Raw genomic sequence first — 15384 nt, forward strand, 5'->3', positions numbered from 1 at the left:
GTAAGAATTTATTAGGCGGATTAAATCCTAAGTGGTGGAAGTGACCTTCGGCCTCTTGAGCCATTTGTCTGGAGCTGGAAATACAGTCTATCATTGTTAATACATCTTTAGAACCGCTGCCAGCTCAGTGCTCTCCAGACACAGTCCTTGTCTACCCATCCCACACAGTGGCATTCAAAATCAAGGCTTCATAGAAAATATGCTAATGTGTTCTCATTTAAACTGAGATACTGGGGGACTTGCTGTCACCGGGGCTCCGGTTTATATCAATTGAATTATATCAAAGTCTCTTGAAAATCAGAGTGCTTTTGGCTGCCTTAATTAGTCATAAATAGTTACAAAAATGTGCTCTAATTGAGATACAATGTTCAGTGGTAGATACTAATTATAGAAAACCAGCCACCAGAACAAAATGTTGGCATTTTACAGACATTATGAAGATATAGTATGATTTGTTGATTTTCATTTTTTTCTGAACAAAAACAAAAAAAAACATTTTAAAAATACATTTTTTTCATGCGTGTAAACTGCATTCCTCTGATTTCTTAACGGTTTGGTTGACAGAACTATTTGCTTGCTGGGACATGAACATGTGATATTTGATTAAATGTATTGTGATATGTCAAAGAAATCCTGAGACTATGTTCCCTTTCAACATCATTTACAATTAAGTTTTCTGTGTGAGAAATTTTTAGGAGATAATGTTGAATTGCAACCCTGACTATAGTTTAAGCACAACATGTTCCTTGTAGCCATACAAACTAAAAGTTAAATTAATTGATTTTGACTGAGAACCTTGACTTTAATATAATTTAACATATTTAAATATAATTTAAATGGGTTTCCCTACTACTACTTCTCAACAGAAAGAAACGCAGTTCCCTTTCAACATCATTTATAATGAAGTTTCGCTGTGTGAGAAATGTTTAGTTTAAGGTTGAATTGCATGTAACCCTGAATATAGCCTTGTAGCCACACAAACTAAAAGTTAAATTAATTGATTTTGACTGAGAACCTTGACTTTGATATAATTTAACATATTTAAATATAATTTAAATGGGTTTCCCTACTTCCCAACAGAAAGAAACGCAGATTCATCTGTAAATTCAACATTTAATAAATGCCATGTTATGAAGGCTGTGAAGTTTATTTATTTTTGATATTCTGAATGCTTATGTAATACAATGTTTAATGTAATGGCAGTGACTGATTGTTGCTTTTTAATGTATGCTGATTATGCTGCATTTCCTCCACAGACACTAATGTACATCCATTAGGACTGAGGTCATCAATTATATGTTTGTTTTCTGCTTTACATTAAGAATTTTTCTCGTATTGTGACATTGTGATTGTATGACCATGAAATATTTGATTCGGCCAAATGACTTCAGCAGCAGTGATGATATGATCAATTCTCAGGGAAATGTGAAATCTTCTCTGTAGTAAATTTTAACTGTTGAACAGAGGGGAAACCGTAAAAGACTGAAACTCATTTTGTTGATGCCAATCATGCATTATTCTACAAGAGTGTTGTGGCTATTGCAGAGACCTGCATAGCTGCATTCATTTACATTTGTACATGCAATCATCTGGATTTCTTTTTTTTTTTTTTGCAACCATTAAACCACAACAAAAAAAAGGTCTTGGCTGCTTACTGCTTGATGTCTAACGGAGTTAGATTAGAGTCTACATGATCAGAATCATACAAAATTGTTAAAAAAAATTTAAAATAATTCACAACACATAAGCTGTTCCAACACCCTAAATTAAGCTTGTGAGCATGTTTAAGATTATACCCAAGGGTTGTTATTGTGAGCATTTCAGCATGGACTCATGCATGTACATGTACATACACATGACAGCAGTACATAGAGGTCAGCCGATACAGGAACAGAGAAGGTTTAATTCAATAGTAAAGATAAAGGACGACTATAATTGACAGATGAAATGGAATCACTGCTCTTCTGTAAGATGAAAAGATCCTGAGGTCCTTGTCAGTTCAGTGGCATTTAAACAACAACTATTGAGTGCAGGAAAGTGTATAGAATATAAAGAAAAGCTTTGTTTTTAGATGTCAGGACACAAATGTCACGGCCAGTGAGACGAGAGTTAATTTTACTTTATTGTTTTACTTCATGCTTTTTCCCCACGTCACCAGCATCAGCGTACCATAAAGCTAATGGAAAAAACGAACAAAGAAGAGTCTTAATTGCTGCTTTTCAGCTGCTAAAATATAATATAATAAAAACAAACAATAATGCAACAACAACCGTGACTCACACCTGAATAGAAGATCCGCCCACACATGTGTACCAGTGCACTCGGTGCTGATGACCTCCATAACAATGACTTGTCTAAACTCCATTGTTTCCCATTTAGCAGCGAATTAACTCCGGCGCTGAAAATCACATGTACAGTGTGTCGGGTTGAGCTGAATAAAGGCTGCAGGAAACAGCAACGAGTCAAAATGTGGGAGGATTGACTCATTAAACAGTTTGAACCATTAACACACAGGCCACAGGACACATTCACTGTACTTGGTGTACTGCAGCTCTACAACACATCTCTTATTGTTTGCCATCATACATTTACAGATTCTGTTTGTGAACACTTTTCTGAACACAGGCATTTTTAAGCAAATCCATCTTTAGCTGTCAGAGTTTCGTGTTTGAAAGGGAGAAATAAATGACAGAAAATTGTTCTGGGGATGATTTGTGTGCCAATAATAATAATAAATAGTATGCGCATCAACTTCCAAGTTGTAATTAAGATATGGAAACTGAGATTTTTCTGAAAGCTCCAATATATCTGACGTGACGCTTCATAATACAATATCATGCAAACACGGAAGCCTCACATAAGGCAGAGTCTTGTTCAACACAAATTAAATGCATATAGTGTTTCATTTTCAATGCACACACAACTAATGTCAATTATTTTAACTTTAGGAAACAAACAAAAAGGTGAGAAAGACCACTTATGACGGGTGGAAGGGTAGGATTGGTTAAACAAACGCAAGACTTTAAACCACGATGTTAACGTCATGTTTTCCTGTACTTGCTTGCTAACTAGTCTTTGTTGTCTTAACCTAGATAGTCTTAGTTGTGTAAACCTAACTAGTCTTTGTTGTCTTAACCTAGATAGTCTTAGTTGTGTAAACCTAACTAGTCTTTGTTGTCTAAACCTAACTAGTCGTTGTTGTCTAACTTTGTTGACTAAACCTATCTAATCTTTGTTGACTAAACCAGTTGACTAGTTGTTGTTGTCTAAACTTAACTAGTCTTTGTTGTCTAAACCTAACTAGTCTTTGTTGCGTAAACCTAACAAGTCTTTGTTGTCTAAACCTAACTGTGGCCATTTCATGGTGCAAACACACAGAAAGAATGTCCTGAAATTGTTCTGCTGTTTATACACGTTCTACAAGTTCAAGTTGGATTTAAACAACATTTCAAAGGATATCTACTCTATTTTATTCTAAATCATACAGACGGCTCTTCATACGGCAGCACATCTACTTGAAGAGGAATTATGCAAAAGGTTTTTATTATTCTTCGCCATCAAAGAAAACACTTTTGTGTAAGGTTGCAGTGAAGAGGGGTAATAAATGAAACATGGGAAAAGCTCAAGTTCTTGACCTCTGTGAATATGCACCACCTACTTACTGTATGTCTGTGTTATTATTGAGTGAATCATACAGAATGCTAGATAAAAGGAAAAAAATCAACACTTTTTGAACTATGTTTTGAAACAGATTTTCAGATACAGATTTTATTAGTGTTTCTTAAAGCTTTTATTTCTTCTGTTTATATCTCATTGCTCTCTGCTTTGGTTTCCTTTTTCTACCGATTTGTTCATGAAATTAATTTTCCTGGTTTCCAAAGCTGCATTGGATTTAGTTTAACTTACCGTGCATTATATCATCTAAAATTGCCTTGGAGTGAAATTGTTATTTTTCGTGCTGTTTTCTTTTCCCCGTTTGAGCCGTTTCATAGAACAGCGCTGTCACAACAAACAGGGGAGAGCTGATCTTTCAGGATTTTTAAAGCCCTGTCGAGACCGTGAAATAACCCACAAACGTTCCTGGATATGTTTTCATCACCATGGGCAGCACAGTTTAGCTCCGACAAAAAAAAAAAACAGCTTCCCTGCCACTGCCTCACCAAACAGAACAATCACATTGGCGACAGAAAACTGAGGGAGAAGGCTGAAAAAAATAAACTAAGAACAAATCAGAACGGCAGAGAGAGCACACAGACTAAATACACAAGAGACTAATTCACTAGTGAAACACACTTGATGCAGAAAACAGGCAGGAAATAGAGAAAGGTACCATGAAGTTGGACAACATTTAGTTAATCACCAATATTCTTTTGAATTGACCTCTATTTTCCTTTGCCCTCACTTTGCAATTACAGTAATGATACCATCAGTAATAGGTACACAAACGTCCCCCTTTCACATTGTCATTTGGAACATTGTTTGATCAATATGTTGATCATAGATGCTTTAAATTTTATGAATTTGACACAGAAAGAAAATGTGACTAACTCATTACGAACGTGAGCTCTGCCTTTTATCATGGCTCTATTAAACATAAATAAAACTCTTCATTTTACCTCCTCCACTCAGGTTTCCATTGAACATTTTATCAAAGGAGGTTTAGTTATTGAGGGCTTTAATGCTGCGGCTACACTTTCTTCTATTTGTAGTCCCTCGCCGTTTTCATTCAAATCCAGCCATTGTGTCTCGGTTTAACCACGCTGGTTTGTGCTGTAAGTGCATGAGGCACTATGCAAAAAGAGAAAATGGGGCCGAGCCTCGTAAAGTAAGTCAGGAGAAAGCAACACAATGAATGAACCAGTTTCCGTAGCGATGGTGTGATTTCTTTACACAGTCAAACATACAATGCTGGAGAATTATATAACGCGGCCAAAGAGGGTCTGAGTCAGTTTGGCTCCTTTTTGTCAGTAATCTGTCTTTTCCATTGAGAACCATTGAGAGGTAATAGAAATGCTGCCAATCTCATACATAGCACCTTTACTGCTCTAGCTTTGGGCTACAATTATATTTTTAGACAATAGTGTGCATTACATTTGTGTCAACATCTTCAACACCATCAGACACTTTTGGCTTGAATTTGAGCACCGACTGTGTGCTCAACATCTGCAGCTGCCTGGCCTCCCTAATGCTCTTGTGGCTGAATGGGAGCGACGGTTGCAGAAGAGCGAAGGTTGCCTTTTATGCTCTTGGTTTTGGCATCACAAATGAATGAAAAAGTAATTTTCACATTCTTTTGGCCGTGTGTTTTATGTACAATAATTTGGGGGTTTGTAACATTGCATTTTTTTTGTTTGTTTTACGATGCAGATTGAACTTTTTTGTCATACCCAGAGAACAGCTGCCGGGATAATGAAACTGTAGAGATGTGTGATCTGTAAAAAAAGTAATCTGTCTATCAGATTACTTTTTTTATTATTATTATTTCCTTTTCTTCTATGCAGTTAACTTAACCCTCACTTATGTTTCAGCTTCCATATCTCCCCCGTTGTCTCGGCAGTGCTCCCTCTCAGTAACCTTGGCATCAGATCTATAGAGAGAGCCAATATATCATATTGAACATGTCTGTTGGTTAACATCTCCAGACGAGGTGTTGTGTTTCGTTTAATAGTCTCTCTAGATCTCATAAAACGTTTCACCTGCTTCTCAATACAAAGTGTCTGAATGATTAATAATTCCACCGGGCTGAATGTGCGGCTCCCACAGGAAATTAATCTTCCGATTAGAAAAATGGAACAATGGTGATGAAAAAAATGGTTTGGATAAAAGCCCAGAGAGATGCGTGGCCTGCTATTTACCATCTTGTTTACAGCTTCACCACTTGACAGTAAACTGGAACAGTGATAGAGTTTAAAGATTTATTTAACGTCACTCTGTCGAAGCCGTTATTTTCCTGCCCGCGTCTGCTGGAAAATAAAGTTGTGTTTACGCCAAATGAGTTCTGGGACTCATTTTGGGTGCTGATCAACAGGCAATGTATCGCTCACTGTGGGAGACGCGGCAGACTTTGATTATCTTGACAACGCGGTGTAAGACCTCCAAGTTTCCTCGATATAAAGTGCAACGCAATCACCTGAAATTACTTCCGAGAGCAATTTCATGTCTTAGACTTAGACTTGCTTTTATTGTCATTGTTACAGGAACAACGAGATTATGTACAGCAGTCCCCAAAGTGCAGTTTCAAAATTTACATAACAACCAAGGAGAACCTTGGCTTGTCAAATGATGGTCTGTTTCTTATGACCAGTGTTTCCACCCACATTTTCAAAATGTACATAAAATGTAACTTTTACTTAAAGAAAAAAGTCAAAATATCCCCCAAAAAAATGTTTGTTATATTTTGGGTGTCAATAAAAACAAGTGCAAATGAAACAAGATTAGCAAAGAAATCACTTGATGAAGCATCAGATCTGTTTGCACAGAGATACTATAATATCCCTCATGAATGAATGCATAAAACAAACATAATTTTTCTATCATGTTTTCGACTCTTCTTCTACAAGATTGGAGAATTAGCCTATAGGGACGAACCAGCTAGCAACATTACACTTCATCTCGCTGTTATCTTTTCTTTTTTGAAGTGCAAGATCAAATGCGTTACTGAGAGACAATTCACAATCGGGCATCTTGTTATGGAGTCACGACAAAATCAATAGCAATCACTCGAACTCATGAGAGTTAAATGAATCTTAAGCCTTTTGCTACGTTGTGATTCTGGAGAGCTTTTGGCACCATGATGAGAGTGGCAGCGCTGCGGTTGGAGTCATTGACAAGCGCAGGTTTAAATGAGACGCTGGAGAGCTTTGAAAAGACGGCCATGCATGTTAAAGCTCTCCTGAGAGATCAGGCTATTGTTCCTGAAGAGGGAGACAGAGAGCAAGAGTCACCTTGGGGAAACACTCTGTTTGTAAAAGCAGCAAATGACTGTGAGAGAAAAAAAAGTGGATGTCTGGCGGAGAGGGCTAATGATCCGCGGTAGCTTTTCTTGGCATCGGCTCCGTGGAAGAATCCTGTTGTGATCGGGTACGATTGTGAGGACAGAAAGAAAACAGTCTCTGCCCAAGCTGCAACAGAAACACCCGTATGACTGTTGACACCGCAGCTTCTGCTCTGGCCCCATAAAAAAACCCACATCAGATGATTTGGGGAGGCCCATGAGACGGGGCTAGTGATGTGTAACGGAGCAACTGGACTCATGACAGATTTCTAGGCTCACTGGGTTGTTGTGTACACCGGCTGGTGGTTCAGTTTGGAGAGTTTACACGCAAAAAGTTTTCTTTGTACTGTGGATGTTGATGATCTTTATACTTGATGAATGAAAAATAACAAAATAAACTTATTTCTGGGTGGCCTGGTAAAACACGGCAATGAAAGGAAAGCCTCAGCCCAAACTCTTTGAGGTCATTTCCAGCCCGTGAGCTCCCAGAGCCGTCGTCACACTCAGAGTAGTGAAAAATGAAAGACGCAGCTGCCGAAATCTCTTTCTTTATGTCTTCCTTCTTTCTTTCTTTTTTTCTTTCTTTCTAAAACAGCGCGAGAATGACGACAGCGGCTTTGCACACCAAAACTGTCAGCTGAGGGTTGGAGTGGAAAATAATTGTCAGCAGTGGAAAGGCAGAGACGGTCAGACACAAAGAGGCCTTTCTACCATCGAGCCGTACTGCCTCACGTCACAACACAAGCAGGAAACCACACCACCACCATCACCACCACCACCTTGCCCTTGGGACTCGGTGTGTGTGTGTGTGCATGTGTGTGTGTGTGTGTGTGTGTGTGTGTGTGTGAGAGAGAGAGAGAGAGAGAGAGAGAGAGGGAGATGGAGGAACGGTTGGGTAAGACGGGAAAAGAAAGGGGTCTGGGACATTTAATGAAACCCAATATCCTGCCTCTGGTCTAAAAATAAATGGCTCACATAAACACAGCGTAATGTGTGTGTGTGTGTGTGTGTGTGTGTGTGTGTGTGTATTTGCATATGTGCGTGGATGACGTATGGACTCGGTGGTGCAGAGCAGAGGTGTGAGAGAGCTGTATTAATTTCCCAGGGTTTATTTGAGCTGAAAATCAATACCCCCAACACACACACACACACACACACACACACACACACACACACACACACACACACACACAGTGAAGGGGTAATGTCACTTTGATTACGGAAACTATACAGACTATCGGCTCTCCGCTGTACAGGCAATTAAATGGTAGACTGGGTGCACGTAATTAAATGGTGGCCTGAAACTTAAGAGCTGCACATTTTCCCTCAGTGTTATTCTGAGTGTGTGTGTGTGTGTGTGTGTCTGCTAATGACTAATTACTAACAGAAAGGTCTCCTCCACAAGGTTTTCAGGCACCGAGACAAAGGTGTCACCCCACTATATAAAGTACAATATTTATTGCTTCACAGTCACTAAATACATAAAATGGAATAAAAAATAATAATGTTGGTAATAACTAGTGCTGTAAACTAATGACGCTTTACTTGACCTGAGTGCATACGGGACTAAAATGAATCAGACTTGTTCCAAAGGGCTCAGAGATTTTAAAGTTTGTACAGCATTACTGTAAAAAAAAGAAAGAAAAAACATTCTTGTTCTGTAAAAATTCAAAACATGCAGCCGGCAGCAGGTTGCAATCATTATACAACAATAAAAAAATAAATAAAGAAAATACAGTACGTGCATGCATGATTCATAAAAAAGGCAACAGTTCTGAGCCATTGGAGAGATTGACATGAGGAAGGACTATGAGGTGAACAGGGTCAGCAGATTTAAATCCCTGGTCGCCCACATGAGTGATGACCTCACCTGGATGTGTAACGTCACCCAGCTGGCCTCGGCTTCTACAGCTGCATCGTAGGGAGCATCTTGACCAGCTGCATCACAGTGTGGCTCTGGGAACAGCAACGCCACGGACCGCAAACACCTGCCGAGACCGCCGAGAAGATCATCAGACACATTTACCCAATCAAGTGGCCAAACAATGGACAGGGAGTCACTGCTTCGACACAAGCTCGAGCATATTTCCTAAAATGACATTTTAAAGGGCAAAGGGATATTACATTTAAGTGGCAATCAATCATTTGCAAATGTGGGTTTTATTTGTACATATTTCATGGACAAAAGTGTTTGACTGTAACATTCCTTTTTTTTTTATTACTGTTATTATTTTGTTTTTTCCCTTTCCAATTACTTTAATTTTTCAAATTAAAACGCCCCCAAGGTTTGTGTCTGGCCCCTGGAGCTTGTTTGCTGATATCACATGGCTAACCCGCCCGTCCCTCGCCGGCTGTGACCCGGTCACGCTCCTATAGCAACACCTCATGAAAGATTAAAACAGAAGTGCCTGGTGGGTTTCGCTCGAATGTTCTGTATGGAAGACATATACGCTGGTGTGTTTTTTCTTTATCATCAATGGCTTCGGAGAGACAAAGGAGAAAATAAGTCTCTCTGTGCCAGGTAACCTCCGTCTCACTCGCCTATATGAAGGTATCAAACTGTCATGCAGAGTTGAGGACATATGCGTTACCTGCATGTGTGTCTGTGCATGCATGTGTTTGTGTGCATGAAGGGAGCAAGCCAAGCCAACAGGTATTATTACTGATGGTGCCAAGAGACACTTAAAAGGCAGCCACTTTGTCTGGAACAGACACGCCTGTCTGGGCACAGATCAGGCCTCTCTCTGCTGTTGTGTGATCACACCTTTGCCTGACAAAACCCTCACCCAACATTGTGCGAGTTTATCTGAGTATTTATAGCAACACCAGATGAAATTCAGCCAGCAGGAGAGCACATTTATTGGATAGTCTGGCACTAATATCTCCCTTTTTTCCTTCAGGTTCTCCAAACGCATCGTGTCGTCCCAACAGCGTTAAAAGATGCTTACGCAACACAACGCGATGAAAAAAGGTTCCATGTTCGTTCTGGCATCGACCCCAGTCACCTTGACTCCCTGTCACTTTTATCACAGCAGAGTACAAACTCCAGTACATACCTGTGGGATGACGCGCTTCAGTAATTGCCCTGTTTGCCTCTCCGTTTGTTAAGTTGCAGGAACGTTTATTTGTTCAATTTTTCCATCTGCCATGTAATCCGGCAGGGTGGTCTCCATAATTGCCTCATTAGCTGCCATCCACTTGACAGACGTTTCTATTTTTCATCACACGATGTACCGAACATGTTGTGCGTCCAGGTTGAGGTGCTGACATTCATTCATTATTCTTGGAAGTGAAGAGGCTAAAGGGCAGGAGCGTGGCTAAAAAATGAGCATCAAAAACACATGTTTCTGTACATGGTGACATGTTTTATTGTGATTTGAACAGCAGCTTAGTTGTTACATTGCAATGATGTTTACTTTTAAAGCTGGAACTATTTTTATAAAGGTTATATAGTTTGTATTTGATTCAATTCAACAGATGATGCCCTAAGATAATTAAATTAAATTAAATTAATGTAATCAAAATTATTTATTTTATTTATTTCCTCTGAATTAACTTATTTTAGAATATTGTATTTAAAAACTGTACTTAAATTATTAATTATTATTATTCTGAATGATTCATTTTTACATAATATTCAGTTTCTGCATTTTATGTGTTTTTGTGCAACAGATGATGCCCTAAGCTAATTAAATTAAATTAAATTAATGTAATCAAAATTATTTATTTTATTTTATTTATTTCCTCTGAATTAACTTATTTTAGAATATTTTATTTAAAAACTGTACTTAAAATTATCAATTATTATTATTATGAAGGATTCATTTTTACATAATATTCAGTTTCTGCATTTTATGTGTTTTTGTGTCCTTGGGTCTATGGTTTTTAAGAATTAACGTGTGGAAACAAAATAGACAATAATTCCAGAACACTGACTAAAAGAGAGTAAACTTTTTTCAAAGTCTTGCTAGTGCTTACCAGGAAACGAGGCGCTGAGTCGAACTACATTTATTATCAAAGTGTGTCATGGTTCTGATCTTTGTAGTGACACACCATCAGTTTGATTTCTACACGGTGGCGTATTGAAAGAAACGGCCCAGAGGTCTCAGATAAGCTCACTTTTCTGGGATGAGTATTGATTTTACGCTCCGTCAGAACATTTTATGAAGGATGGTGTCTCTGTGTAGTCGATGGTGTTCTAGAGCGCCGGTAGTGATTACAGTTTGCCTTTTACGAGTCTGGAGCATAAATACAGTCTCACACACACACACACACACACACACACACACACACACACACACACACACACACACACACACACACACACACACACACACACACACACCACAACACTACATTCTAAAGATTGAGTCTAAGTCTAAATTACGTATCGAGATAATAACAATATATCTTAGTAGCTATTTGTTTCTATTAGGCCAAGTTTTGATTAATTTTTTATTAATTTTATAAAAAATGTTTTTAACATGTTCTAACTTTCAAGCCATGTCAAAATAGATTAGATAAATTAAAGTACTCATTAATATTAATAATGCTTTAGAAGTATTAAAGTGTATTATTATTTCCACGTTTGTATGATATTATAATATTTATGTACCACGTTACAATCACTGTAATGCATTATAATGTGATTATAAGACCATCATACCCAAAGACTGGATGAAAGATTTTATTGGGGTGGTCAAATACATTTGCAGATTTTCTTTCATCTCTCATTTAACATTTAATTATCTGCAGTACACCTTTGAGCCACATGAGGGAGCCGGAATGTTCGTATTGTTCTGATAATTGTAGTAATTTATGATACTGGCTCTAATATGAAAGACTAGCGTATTCGGTTTGTTTAACTGATGAGAGGGAAGGAAAGAAGGGCCGGTTAATGCCGCCGCTTAACAGATGTAACTTACATTCACATTACAACCGTGATTATAATGCATTATAAAACAAATAATAATGTAGTGCTGTGAGTGCTTATAACTATAATTATACAGTGCTAATGAGCAGATTAATATATTTGAAAGTGTTACCTGACTGCATAGATGGATACGTTCATCTGAAGTGAGTGATGAGTCCTGCAATAGAACACAATAACACAAACCCAACCCACACATCAGCATGAATGGAACAAGTTTGGTCACTGAGGTGTCCTGCATGACTTCTCCTGTTTAGAAATGTTTACTCTCATGTAAGCGTTTCCTGCAATGTGAGTCAACAATTCGTGCAGCAAAACATAAATAAATCCAGATACAAATACAGAATTCACACTGTACTGTACATAAAAAAAGGGTTTCCCATTATTCGGTGGGTTTCAGCAGAGCGCTGTTCCGCGAAGTATGTGTGTGAGAGTGTTAACAGCCAGTCAGCTTATAAACACTCAATCTTTATTGTTCTGAAGGGCCTGCCAAAACATAAACAAAAGGCCAGCACGATTACATAACCTTATCACTATGAAACATTGGAATAGTTTGGACTTTTCCAAATCTGAGAACACAGACGAAATGCAGACTGATGGGAATTCATTAGAAAAAAACAAAAGTATAAAAAGGAGTCAAATCAAATGTACCGCATGAAAGTCCAGTTCCACATCAAGCTACAAATGATCATAAATAGAACCAAGCCAACCTAACTACCACTTTTCTATGATTTGAGAGCTTGTAAACAGTCTTCGTTCCTCACAAGTGGAACTTGGAGCTTATTAACAGCAAAGAAAACCACATCCTTTAGCTGTCATTTTTTTTAATAAAACCAGTCCTGTCATTTATTAAGTAAAAGCCCAAAATTACACCTCAAAAGAACTCCTGAGCGTTTGCTGTAAAACCTTCTTTTCCCACGTCATTAGCCTGTTCAATCAGAGCGACGAGCGCCGTCATTATCTGTTTAAGTGGCTTTAATTGACATTATTTCAGGTGTCAAAAAAGGCATCTGAAGCCGTCCTATTGAAATGTCTATTGAGATGTTAACGTTAATGGGCTCAACCCTTTGTGCCGTTAGCAGACGCATGGAAACCAAATGAAAAAGGAATTAGATGATTTGATATGTGCAGACGCTGTATTCATATCTCTCTGTGTCTTTAATTGTCTGCTACTTTTCTTCTCAATCTCTATTTTCCTTATTATGTTTTATTCCCGCTCCATGACTGTGTGCTACTCCTCATTTTAGGAGATGCTGGGGGCAATTTAGAAAGTTAGAAAGTAACAGATCTTTATATATATAATATATATATATATATATATACTTCCACTTCCTAACCCCTACTTCCTGTGCCCTTGCTCAACTACGCACCTGTACATTTGCGTGACTGTGTTGCTATCGGTGACAAAACCTGTCCGCAGACAGACAGAAATATAAACACCTGGCAATGTAGCCAAAACAGCTTCAGTGGTAGGACAGACGGTACATTTTGCCACAATGACTCACATGAAGAATGACAAACAATAACAGCATCATTGCCTCGGTTGCTAACAATACAGAGTGTCCAGGAGGCGCTGATGACTCAGCAGGTGTTGAAATCAAACAAACAAGAACCTGACGTCCGGTGGGAATAGCGGTGAAAAATCAATTAGCGTTCACTTTTTTTGATCGGAAGTTTGCCCCAACCTGCCAGCTTCCCCTCGTGGTATATACATTTAACAGCAGGACAGGTTACAGATGGAAGAAAAGCTAAATGGAAATCCTTTGAGGAAAAAGAGTTGATGTGCTAAATGGGTTATTCATTTTCATGTAGAGAACGTTTAACTCACATGACTGATCATCTTGTCGATGTAGCCACAACGTCTGACTGCTCGTCTTCCTCTCCTGATGACCTGGAACGTGGCAGCTGAAAGAAAGGACAATTAAAACTTACTCAACTGAAACAGATTCCTGAAGAGCTCTTTTTTCCTCCCGTAGATGACTAAGATGTGATTTGATTGTCAAGCAACTTCTGAACCAATAACACTGTATATTCGCTCCGAACCAGTTGATGTAAACATCTTATTAGCATTTATTTTCTTCTTTTTTATGACATTTCAAAACTTAGCTTAAAATACTTGCGAAATAATTGAAAAACATAAAAACAAAAACTCTCTTTCAGCTCTCTTGTGTTGTTTTTTTGCAAGTAGTTCTTTTATTTCCTTCCCTTTGGGATTCATGACTCAGCTGTGACGTGCACATAATCCTATTATGTTTGGATCCACATATTTAGTTTTAAGTCAACATTTGCGTCATATCTCACTGCTTACAGTTTTGTGGTGGGCAAGAAAATCCAACTAAATAGATTAAAAATAAACACAGGGACAATTCAAGTTTGCCATTGAAAATTGCCATATAATGCACGTCGCACTCGTCCGTCATCAGCCTCAGCTCGATTCCTTTCTCCTCCGTCTCGCCACATCTTCTTCTTCTCCCTCCGTCTCCTCCTTCATTCGCCCCATTAGAGACAAAGGGAAGCCATTAACCCATCGATCAAACTAACCTCCTGTGACCCCTCACCAAATGATGCCCCCCCCACCCCGAAAAGCAGGTCTGCTCCATGCTGTTCTTTGTTTGCTCTCTTCCTGTGTTTCTCAGAGCAGCATTGTGGTACTCTCAACAAGTGGCTCATTGAGCCGCTGCAGCAGCAGCAGCGCGACGTGTTGAAACATACATCCTGCTCTAAATGGAGGTTTTTCAGTCGCAAACAAATACAAATAAAGCATTCCGCGGGCACTCCGGAAATCAAATTGTTATACAGTCGTAACAGGAATATGTTGTTAAAAAACCATTTTGGGTCGAACACCTGGCTCAAACGGAGACCTATTTCTCATTTCTCCCCTTCAGGGCACAATTTATTTAGAACAGATGTGTTGAAATAACTTTCAGCCGGCGAATCCATTTCACTTGTGAGCCGTGGCTCGAGAGGAAGAGCGCATATGGGCACATTAATGGCGGGACAATGCCGATGAAAAGGCGGGAGGAATGAGGTGGAGAGGAGATGGGGAAGGGAAGGAGGAGGAGAGGTTGGAACAGGAGGGAGAGGCAGGAGCAATGGAGGAAGGTGGAGCGAGCCAGAGTGTTAATTTCACAGAAGAAAAACTAGATGGTTCAGTGGTTGTTATCTTTTTTCAGTGAGCCAAAAAGGAATGCACTGTGGTAAACAAACCGAACCTAAACTTAAGTATAGCTCATTCACTTTCCATTAGTTCACACTAATGGATGTATATGATTGTGATCAAAAGGGGGGGAAAGCATCATGCATATCTGAAATTAAAATGCATTTTGGCGCCCGTTTGGATTCCAAAGACAGGTGACTGCAGTTTATCATAATGACTTTTGAGATTTGCATGAACCGCTCTGACCTCTTGGTCATGCATCAAAAAAGCAAATGTTAATCTGCAGCTGTTTTATAATTACCT

The 15384-nt window shown here is 38.8% G+C and overlaps 1 long non-coding RNA gene across 1 annotated transcript in view; it reads right to left on the bottom strand.

The window, feature by feature from the left end:
• The window catches only part of LOC311012155, a 54641-nt gene that overhangs the window by 1416 nt on the left and 37841 nt on the right, over positions 1–15384 (bottom strand). Inside the window, exons 2-3 of the long non-coding RNA XR_014596996.1 lie at positions 13753–13829; positions 12040–12084 (exon numbers count right to left, since the gene is read on the bottom strand). This is a non-coding gene — a long non-coding RNA (uncharacterized lncRNA). The remainder of the gene's footprint in view (positions 1–12039; positions 12085–13752; positions 13830–15384) is intronic.

The sequence above is a fragment of the Eutrigla gurnardus genome (assembly GCF_963514095.1).
Source record: "Eutrigla gurnardus genome assembly, chromosome: 4".
NCBI classification, from domain to species: Eukaryota; Metazoa; Chordata; class Actinopteri; order Perciformes; family Triglidae; genus Eutrigla; species Eutrigla gurnardus.